Source organism: Bos mutus, chromosome 4, assembly GCF_027580195.1.
Source record: "Bos mutus isolate GX-2022 chromosome 4, NWIPB_WYAK_1.1, whole genome shotgun sequence".
Lineage (NCBI taxonomy): Eukaryota > Metazoa > Chordata > Mammalia > Artiodactyla > Bovidae > Bos > Bos mutus.
In genome coordinates, this window is record NC_091620.1 from 30111672 (window position 1) to 30121415 (window position 9744).

The following is a 9744-nucleotide window of genomic DNA, read 5'->3' on the forward strand; positions in this document are numbered from 1 at the left end:
AACTAGTCCTCTCCATTTGAATTATATGAATGCCTGAAGGAGTTGAAGTAAAAGCAGTTGTGTAAAATGCCTGCCACATGGGACACATCCCTAGTCAGATGGCAGAGGCAGTGACCTGAGTGACGCAGTGTGATTGTCATGTTGCTGTCCTCAGAAAAGTCATATAGGGGAAGCCAGCTTTCTGGCTGGAAACTGCCCTGTGTGTTTTCTGCTTGTCAGTTTCTGTACTATTTAATATAACCGAGTAGCACATTTTTTCTTCTTGACTAAATGCTATTTAAATCATTCAACTTTAGTGCTAGTAAAATTAAAAGTACTTAGTTCAGTCCACTCGTTTTCTGCATGAAACCCAGATTAACTAAATGATAGTGCCCAGAATATATCCTTTTCCCCAGTCCAGGACTCTACAAAGGGATTTTCCCCCCTACTGTCTGTATTTCAAAGAATTTGAGGAAGAATAAAAACAAGGCACCATTGTTCCTCTTACAGATCCCTGTAATAGGTCTTTGGAAATGAGGATGCCTGAACTGGGTTTTGGCTGCCGAGCAGATCAACAATTATCATTCCACAGTGTGTCTCATGGTATTTAGTTGAAGAACCGACTCACTGGAAAAGACCTGATGCTGGAAAAGATTGAAGGCAGGAGGAGAAGGGGATGACAGAGGATGAGATGGTAGGATGACATCACCAACTCCACAGACATGAGTTTGAGCAGACTCCTGGAGATGGTGAAGGACAGGGAAGCCTGGCATGCTGCAGTCCAGGGGATTGCAAAGGGTCGGACATGACTTAGTGACTGAACAACAACAACAATAAATCAAGAAACTGATCGAGCATGTGGTATAGAAAAGATTCTGTGCTATAATCTGCAATAAATAAACATAAATAAAACTTAGTGTCAGACCTTATAAAAACAGGTAGGGGTGGGCTGAGAAGAAAGGAATAAGACACATATATAAACAGATATGATATCTGCTGGGACTGGTTGCTGCTGCTGCTGCTAAGTCACTTCAGTCATGTCTGACTCTGTGTGACCCCATAGATGGCAGCCTACCAGGCTCCCCATCCCTGGGATTCTCCAGGCAAGAACACTGGTGTGGGTTGCCATTTCCTTCTCCAATGCATGAAAGTGAGAAGTGAAAGTGAAGTCACTCAGTCGTGTCCGACTCTTTGCGACCCCATGGACTGCAGCCTACCAGGCTCCTCTGCCCATGGGATTTTCCAGGCAAGAGTACTAGAGTGGGGTGCCATTGCCTTTAGGAAGGTGTAAAGTTCTAGGATAATTGAGAGAGAATGCCTCAGATGAGAGGAAATCACAAATGACTCTATAGGATGACTGGAGGGGTAGGCTTTGACTGGAGGGGTAGGCTTTCAGAAGGACCTGATGAAAGACAGTGGGAGAATTGAACACTTCAGGAAGAGAGAGATAACAGAGGAATAGAGGAAGGCATCCTGGCCTGTGACTGAAGAACAAATAAACAGTCCCGTTAGGTTCCTATACTATGTGTGAACAGAAGCCTCATGGAAAATCCTGGTGAAAATTTGTGTTTAAAACATATTATTAAAGGGTATTAGCTTTATGTTTTTGGCATTCAAAATATTTTGTGTTCACGTGAGAGGCCTTGCCCTCCCCCTCCCCCATGTTGTTTTTCAGTCCCTAAGTTGTGTCCGGCTTTTTTGCGATCCTATGGACTGTAGCCTGCCAGGCTCCTCTGTCCATGGGATTTCCCTGGCAGAAATGCTGGAGTGGGTTGCCATTTCTTTCTCTGGGGATCTTCCCAACCCAGGGATCAAAGCCACATCTCCTGCATTGGCAGGAGTATTCTTTATCACTGAGCCACCAGGGAAGCCCCTCTTCCCCATACTCTCATATTAATACAATATGTACATTTAGTTCAGTTCAGTCGCTCAGTCGTGTCTGACTCATTGCGACCCCATGAATTGCAGCACACCAGGCCTCCCTGTCCTTCACCAACTTCTGGAGTTGATTCAAACTCATGTCCATCGAGTCAGTGATGCCATCCAGCCATCTCATCCTCTGTTGTCCCCTTCTCTTCCTGCCCCCAATCCCTCCCAGCATCAGAGTCTTTTCCAATGAGTCAACTCTTTGCATGAGGTGGCCAAAGTACTGGAGTTTCAGCTTTAGCATCATACCTTCCAAAGAACACCCAGGACTGATCTCCTTTAGAATGGACTGGTTGGACCTCCTTGCAGTCCAATGGACTCTCAAGAGTCTTCTCCAACACCACAATTCAAAAGCATCAATTCTTCAGCGCTCAGCTGTCTTCACCGTCCAACTCTCACATCTATACATGACTACTGGAAAAACCATAGCCTTGACTAGACGGACCTTTGTTAGCAAAGTAATGTCTCTGCTTTTGAGTATGCTATCTAGGTTGGTCATAACTCTCCTTCCAAGGAGTAAGCGTCTTTTAATTTCATGGCTGCAATCACCATCTGCAGTGATTTTGGAGCCCCCAAAATAAAGTCTGCCACTGTTTCCACTGTTTTCCCATCTATTTGCCATGAAGTGATAGGACCAGATGCCATGATCTTCATTTTCTGAATGTTGAGTTTTAAGCCAACTTTTTCACCATCCTCTTTCACTTTCATCAAGAGGCTTTTTAGTTCCTCTTCACTTTCTGCCACAAGGGTGGTATCATCTGCATATCTGAGGTTATTGATATTTCTCCTGGCAATCTTAATTCCAGCTTGTGCTTCTTCCAGCCCAGCGTTTCTCATGATGTACTCTGCATATAAGTTAAATAAGCAGGGAGACAATATACAGCCTTGATGTATTCCTTTTCCTATTTGGAACCAGTCTGTTGTTCCATGTCCAGTTCTAACTGTTGCTTCCTGACCTGCATATAGGTTTCTCAAGAGGCAGGTCAGGTGGTCTGGTATTCCCATTTCTTTCAGAATTTTCCACAGTTTATTGTGATCCACACAGTCAAAGTCTTTGGCATAGTCAATAAAGCAGAAATAGATGTTTTTCTGGAACTCTCTTGCTTTTTTGATGATCCAGCGGATGTTGGCAATTTGGTCTCTGGTTCCTCTGCCTTTTCTAAAACCAGCTTGAACATCTGGAAGTTCATAGTTTACGTACTGCTGAAGCCTGGCTTGGAGAATTTTAAGCATTACTTTACTGGCATGTGAGATGGGTGCAACTGTGTGGTAGTTTGAGCATTCTTTGGCATTGCCTTTCTTTGGGGTTGGAATGAAAATTGACCTTTTCCAGTCCTGTGGCCATTGCTGAGTTCTCCAAATTTGCTGGCATATTGAGTGCAGCAGAGGAGCCTGGCAGGCTACAGTCCATGGAGTTGCAAAGAGTTGGACACCACTGAGCAACTGAGTGTGCATGTGAGCTCACACACATACACACACACACACACACACACACACACACACATACACGGACACAGACAGAGCAAGCCCAGGAACCAAGATGGACCAAGAAGCCTGGCGTGCTGAAAGCAAAGGCAAGTATGAGACCAGAGTTTGTATGAAACAAATTGCTGTTCATCCACAAAGGGTTTTGGTTATATGTAGGTAAAATAACTTCACTTCATCAATGTGAGACTGCCCTTCTGTGGTTCATGGGGGACTACTTATCATTGTGATTAGAAAACTGACTTCCTTTTATATTTAACATAACAGCCTCACAATTCTGAGTCTTGATTTTTCATTATATTTCACTGAATTGTGTTTCCACACTTTCACCCCAAATATTGCAATATGAAATAGGATAATTAGTCATTAATTGGAGAAATCATATTGGTATAAGTAGGAGATCATTATTATCAAGTTATGAGATCTTTGATTCCTACAAAGATCAAATGAAACACTTTGATTCCTCTGGTGTTAAATCAATAATTGTCCATTGCATTTATAAACTTACAGAGAATTAGCAATCTTTTGGCTCCAGTGCTCAGAATTTAAAGATTGATTTTACAAAATAGTATGGTAATCAATCTCAAAGTGATCATTCTCTTGAACCAGTAATACTTTAATCAATTGCATAACTGTTAAATGACATTTTCATTTCCTATTACTTCAACTGCTGTCAATTCCACAAACTGAATTAAATATTTTTATTCAAGTTTTAGGAGATATAAATAATTCATATGAAATACATTCTGTGAAATCCATAGAAACCTTCTGAGTTGAATGCCTTGCTATATAGACAGAGATGTGACTGGTTTGTTTTACTCTTTAGATATTTACACCAAATTTAAGTATGGGTGTGTTTGTGTGTGTGTAGTGTGTGTGCTGGGTTGTGTCCAACTCTTTGTGACCCTATGACTGTAGTCTGTCAGGCTCTTCTGTCCGTGGAATATTCCAGTCAGAAATCCTGGAGCAGGTTGCCATTTCCTCCTCCAGGGTATTTTCCCAACCCAGGAACAGAACCTGGGTCTCCAGTGGCTCCTGCATTGGCAGGTGGATTCTTCACCACTGTACCACTTGGGAAGGGGTAACTTTTGTAATTTTATTCCTTTTATTTGTCTTTGAATTGATATTGTGTTTAGACACTTAGGTCTATTAGGATTTCTTTTCCCTAATCAAATAAAATATGATGAACTTGATAAAATTTGAAAGTTTGCTACAGACAGAATTTGGAAATTTAAGGGAACAGTAACTCTGAAGAGAAAAAGAAAGGGAGAGAGAAAAAGAGTGAGAGAAAGAGAGAGCAGAGGACATTTGGGATGTCTAGAATAAATTGGGATGGTTATGAGGGACGCTTTCAAAGGAGTTCATGAAAATACCATAGTCATATTTTTCTTATCCTTCTTCTTACACTAATGACTTTATTCCTGATTTTGTTATTGTTTCTAATTCTGTTCACTGAGAAGAGTAGGCTCTGATCACCAATACTTTTGAGGCAGTGGAACAGTGACCTAAATCAGGAGGCATTTCAATAATGGGGAAGTTATGTTGGGAGGTATGATAATGTGCTTTAGTCATTCAAAAACACATCCATGGTTTTGTTTAAAAACATGTTCTAAACATGTAGATACATTTACAAACTCTCTAAAGCTTGCTTCTATCACATGGACATTTCATGATTCAGGTTTAAAGCTATTACGAAAGAAAGTGCTAAGTCATGTCCGACTCATGTGATCCCAAGGACTGTAGCCCGCCAGGCTCCTCTGTCCATGGAATTCTCCAGGCAAGAATACTGGAGTGTGTTGCCATTTCCTTCTTCAGGGGATCTTCCCAACCCAGGAATAGAACCCAGGTCTCCAGAATTGCAGGCAGATTCTCTACCAACTGAGCTATGTGGGAAGCCCAAAGCTATTAAGAACAGTTTGTGATGACAAATATGTTCTTTTGTGAATTGTCCATGTATGAACAGGAAGGACATCAAGAATCACACTTACAGTGCTGAAAATCATGTGGGTCATGTTTTCTTTCATTTTGAGAATATGTTCTTGTCCTGTGGGCAGAATTCCCTTATATTAACTTTTAATTCTGCCTTCACTACTTTGGCCACCTGATGCGAAGAGCTGACTCATTGGAAAAGACCCTGATGCTGGGAAAGATTGAGGGCAAGAGTAGAAAGGGGCGACAAAGGATGAGATGGTTGGATGGCATCACCAACTCGATGGACATGAGTTTGAGCAAACTTCATGAGAACGGGAAGGACAGGGAAGCCGGGTATGCTGCCATCCATGGGGTCACAAAGAGTGGGACACGATTTAGCGACTGAAAAACAATAGCAACAATTTCTACTCCTGGAAAGAAGACTTATTTTTGGTTTGTTTCCCTATGTTTGGCTTAGCCTTAATGACTTGGTATTGGGGCATCATTTGGTCTTGGTTTACTCTGAATTCCAAATTGATTGCACAAACCCCACATCACAGGTTGGCATTATTCTATGGGCATAATACAGTGATTGTTGGAGAAGTGTGCTTGAAAGTCCACCCAGGGTGTCAGAGAGTAAATGGGCCTTTTGTTAGGTTTGGGGGATGGAATATTTTTCTTTGTTTTGCTGATTTTGAGGTTGCTGAACAGAAATTTAACTTTTTCTTTTTTTTTCTGTTGGAAAGAGATGAAAAAATCTCACTCATGTTTCTTAAAAAGGCTTCATTGACTTCCATAAAACTTTGTTTCTGACTTAACTTTTATCTCCTGAAAACCTGTGGGCAGGACAAGCCAGGCATATACAGGGCATTTGCAACAATTACAAAGTTCACTGGTTGGAACTGATCTTTGGTCACCGAGTTTAAAAAAAAGATGGGATGTTGTCATGCCCACTGATTGTGTGATTGTTCAAACCTCACTCATAAAGGGTTTTTGCTGAAGAGTCTTTGTGTAGGGTAGGCCTGTGAGATGCAGCTGCAGCGGTCCTGGAATGAATGCCTTTGTTTCAATGGTCAGCTCCCTCTGATATCTGATCAGCCCCTATTTGTACGGTGACCTATTTCTACATCGCAAAGTGTGCATATAATGCTGGACTTTGTAATCTGGCTGAGAAAATGCATGGGTGTTCAGAGGTTTCCCCTAAACTGTCACCTCTGGAGGATTAAGTCGAGTGGAAAGAAGGGTTCTGTGATTAATGAGAAACACAGAATGACTGACTCGGATGAAGCTGAGTTAGAACCGTGACTTTGCTTGCAGGGCTGCAATTTCCTGTGGTCAAGTTATCTGATTTGGCCGCTTTGATTTATCAAAAGTTGTACTGAGGTAGATGAACCTAGAATAGAGTGAAGTCAGTCAGAAAGAGAAAACAAATATCGTATATTAACACATAGATATGGAATCTAGAAAAATAGTACTGATGAACCTATTAGAGAATGGACCTGCGGACAGTTGGGGAGGGAGGGTGGGACAAACTGAGAAAGTAGCATTGGCATATATACAGTATCAGGTGTAAAACAGGTAATGAGAGGTTATTGTGTAACACAGGCAGCCCAGCCTGACACTGTGATGACCAAGAAGGGTGGGTTGGGTGGAGGGGAGGTAGGCTCAGGAGGGAAGAGATGTATCTATAATTATGGCTGATTTGTGTTGTTGTAAGGCAGAGACCAACACAACATTGTAAAGCAATTGTCCTCCAATTAACAAATAAATACAATTTAAAAAGCTAGCTAGAAAGTTTACAAGATCTTCATTTCCTCCAGACCCAAGGACTATGTCATCAGTCTCCAGTCACTGAAAAATGAGAAAAACTAATTTTTATTGTTAGGGTCTTTTGGAGAGTAAAGAAATTCACACAAAGCCAGCCCACCCCACCCCATCACAAACATACAGTTATATACAATGATACAGAAATGGAGACTTAAACTGGTCATACTGTTTCCTGATCTAGCTGCAGTAAATGCACCTAAACCCCTAGTGTCTTTTTGTTTTAAATCGTAATCTCAGAAGGTCTGCAGCAGTCCTTACATCATAAGCGACTAGGAGCACTGTTTCTCTACAGAAATAGAATTGGCGTTTAGGACAAGACAGCTCTTTGTTCTTTGCTGTGTGTGACTTTCCCAATATTGCAGCGTGTGTAGTATACCTGACGCCTTAGGACCTAGATACCAGTAATATCTCCTAGTAGCTGTGACAAGAGAACGCTCCTTTCTTGTCATCCCCACTCCCTATACTTTCAAGTGTCCCAGGGAAGCTCTGGAGTGATGCCAGATAAGCAGATTGAGAACCCCAGTCTGGCATTATTTCTGAAATAGTTTGAAAAATACAGAGGCATAGTCACTCTCCATAGTTTACCATGTTTTGTGAAGTTTGGAATGTAAAAAGAAACATTCAATCCTAAAATTACAGAATACATACAGACAACTCAACTAAAAATATTATCCCAGGGGAGTTTTTATTTTTTCAATGTTTTTATAAAATTAAAAAAAATTTTTTACAAGGTTGTGTTGGTTTCTGTCATACAACAATGCATATAGCCATAATTATACATACATCCCCTCCCTCTGGCGCTTCCCTCCTCCCCCATCCCATCCCTCCAGGTCATCACGGAGGGCTAGACTGGGCTCCCTGTGCTACAAAACTTCTCATCCATCTTACACCTGATAGGGTATGTATATTTTAATTAGTTATTTATCTAATTTTGTACACATTTTCCCATAGGCTATATCTCCAAAATAATTTATGTAGCAAACTATAGACTTTTTTTTTTTTTTGAGTGCCATCCAGAAAGAGACCCTATAGAGATGAATTTCCCAAAGTGCAAAGTCTGTTTCATGGCCTTGGACTCTCTCACCATAAACCAGGGACAATGTGACCTGGGTTGAGATGTGATAGAGTATCAGTTACTTTGTATATTTCAGGATGTATACACAAGGTCCCTGATGCTGTGTCCTACTATTAAAGACCTGAGAATTTGCATTAGTAACCACCGTGTGGCTGCTTGGTAGGTGAGGAGAAATGATAGGTCTGGATGGCTAGTCCCTCTCGGTCATGGCAATGCCTGGGCAAAGTCCTTTCACAACTGAGATGCCCATGTCCCTCAGATTCTTTCCTTTGGAAAGTGATAGATAATCTACAAAAGTTTACTTCTGTTTTCATTTATTCAATTGAATGCTGTTTCTAGCCAAGCTTACTGTTCTGCATGTCTAAGAAATCATCTATTACTTTCTATTTAGGATTAACATTAATTTTACCTTCAGCATATAGGTCTTCCCTATACCTCAGGGTTACTCTGGAAGAAACTCTGAGCCATCCCATATACTGTAGATACTCATTATAGAGATAAAAATAGCATCAATAACAGCAAATATGTATAGTATTTACTGTATTCCAGAAATGGAAAAGTTGGAAAACAGGTCTTTGTTAATACACGTAAGGAAGTCTTGAAAGACCTCAGTGAACTAAGGATTATATGATTCATTTAAATGGGTTGCTACAATACTTTTTCATGAGTTTATGATTTTATATTATGATCTAGCTAGGTAATAAAAACATCATACCTCCATAAACAGTTGGTCATACTTTTGCCCTGGCCTTATTTTTCTTCCACTGAATCATTTTTTCCTCCATTAGGCACTGAGCAAGCATTTTCCAAGCATTAAACATCACTCATCTAATTTCAGACAGGTCCTGTGACAAATTACAATCTTCTTAGACATTAAAAATACATTGATCAAGAGGAGTTGTAAGACATGGAAGAAAAATCAATCCATATCCCTCTTAGAAAGAAAAGAAGAAATCACATTTTTGAGTAACCTTGGAGCTGAACAGACCTTGGAGTCTTAAAGGAATCTCACAGTTTCACATCCCATCTGAGGTCAGTGCACTATTGTACATGTTGTAGACAGCCCACACATACTCTGTTCTCCATTGTGGGACAGCTATGGATCATGTGGATCACTTCTCCCAGCTCTAAAGGTTCATTGTCTCTTTCATTTTTTTACTTTTTTTAAATTATAAAAGTAGGATAACACAATTACAGGAGACTTGGAAAAAACAGAAAAAGTTGCATATAGTTCCACTGTATATTACAATTCTTTTTTAAGTAGAAAAAAATAAGATTTTTAGCTAGAGTTTCAGTATAAAACTCTCAAAAACTAGTAAAATGAATATACAGAGAAGTAGAAGGACATAGTAGACCTGAAAAGCACTATGAACCAATTCAACATAATTAAGATTTCTACAATTTTCACACAACAGTAGGATACAAATCCTATTCAAGTTCCCATAGACTATAAACTAGGATACACTGGAACATATCCAGGGACATAAAACATGGTGTAAAAATTTCATGGTCCAAAGGTGTTAAAATCCTACAGAGTTTGT